We start from the raw sequence: 2,021 nt of genomic DNA on the forward strand, positions 1-2,021 counted from the left end.
TGATTTTAATTGATTAAAAGATTTATGGGTTGGGGGATATATAGAGAGGTCTTGAATCAGATTTGAGAGGAGGAAAAAATTTAAGAGAGAAAATTCCGAAAAAAAAATACTAAGACTTTAGAAAAACAAAAAGAAAAACATTCTGGAAATTCAAAAGAAGAAGAATATACACCTGATATATAGTCCAAATATTCTGAGATACGGATTGAGAAATTAAGGGTTAAACACTAACTAGTCTTTCAAAAATCTGAAAAGTTTCCCTTTGCTTCTGTCCGTTGGTTGTTGTTGTTTCCGGATTTTGTCTTGATTTTAAAATCTGTCACTAAGTTTCTCGTCGCTGGTTGTTACTAGTTGCTGGGATTGCTGTTGTTGTATGCTACTGAATTTCTGCTGATCTCTCACTTTTCTTTTGCTTCCAATATCAGGTACACAACTGACACGCTGATTATTGTAAACTGAAACAGGAAGCATGAATACGAAAAATGAAGAATTGAAGTTCTAAATTTATTTTGAATTATATTCTTAATTTTATTTGTATATATAAATTATTTAGCTTACAAAAATCGGAATCATGTAGCTATTTAATGTATATATAGTGGAACATCCAACGATAGCTTAACGGATGAACTATCTATATATTGCTTAAAAATAAATAAATGGTGTAGTAACTCCGTCTAAGTTAAAAATCAAACGAATAGACCATTTCGGAACTTGTAAGAAAATTGTTTAGTTAAATAATATTGGTTAATTCCAGCATGTAATTGTTTTAGATTAAAATTAGATTGCCAAGTAAATAAATAAATGGTGTAGTAACTCCGTCTAAGTTAAAAATCAAACGAATAGACCGTTTCGGAACTTGTAAGAAAATTGTTTAGTTAAATAATATTGGTTAATTCCAGCATGTAATTGTTTTAGGATTAAAATTAGATTGCCAAGTTTTTTTTAATTTGACAAACTGAGAACATGACTAGTATAATATAATTAGGTAGTAATACGTGAGCCTGTGCCCGTACTGGCAACGGACTGCCTTGCTTGTATCATTTTTTCAGAATTTACGAATCATATTCGAAACTCAACTATAATAACTCAAGCATGTAAATAAATTAAGACCTTTTCTCTTTCATTTTTGTAGAGACAATTTTAATAGAAAATGTAGGCACTTTAGGATTATCCTAATAAAAATAAATGAGATGAGCCTCGCCAAATAAAACGCACAAATTGCGGGGCCCTCGATAAATGTTTAATTAAAATTACTTAGACTTCGGGATGAGCCGTTTAGCAAAATTCCACGGCCTTACCCAGAAATAATAATACGATAATTGCTTCAGGCGTGCATTTTAATAATCTTACCTTCTTAAATTCGGGTGCGCATTTATGTGACCCAAATCCAAATCTCAACGGAGTCGGAATGTATTAACAACCATGGGCGCATTGATTGTGACATGGTTCGAAATGCATTTTTACAATGTTGCAATTCCATAAAAAATAAATAATAATAAAAGCGGTTTTAAACTTAATGAAAGCACATAAGTAATAACATGTAATAAATCAGATATCTAGCCATTATAACAATTTAAGCGACCGTGCTAGAACCACGGGATTCGAGGGTGCCTAACACCTTCCCTCGGGTCAACAGAATTCCTTACTTAGAATTTCTGGTTCGCAGACTTCATTTGGAAAGTCGAATATTTTCCTCGATTTGGGATTCAAGATAAACCGGTGACTTGGGACACCAAAAGCCAAACCTTTCCCAAGTGGCGACTCTGAATTAAATAAATAATCCCATTTCGAATATTGTCACTTAAATTGGAAAAACTCCCTCGCGCATTCAACCCTTCGGGGCGGGCGCGCAAAAAGGAGGTGTGACACCCATATTATCAATTTTGCTTTTCTTATAAATTTAGCATTATTTTTCTGCTTTGATATATTTATGATGGTTATTTCAGTTGTTTGAAGAGGTATATCAAATCTTTTTGTTATTATTGCTAGCAATATCATGCCTCTTGATTTGACATTTTCAA

This window comes from Nicotiana sylvestris, chromosome 2 (genome assembly GCF_000393655.2).
Source record: "Nicotiana sylvestris chromosome 2, ASM39365v2, whole genome shotgun sequence".
Taxonomy (NCBI): Eukaryota; Viridiplantae; Streptophyta; class Magnoliopsida; order Solanales; family Solanaceae; genus Nicotiana; species Nicotiana sylvestris.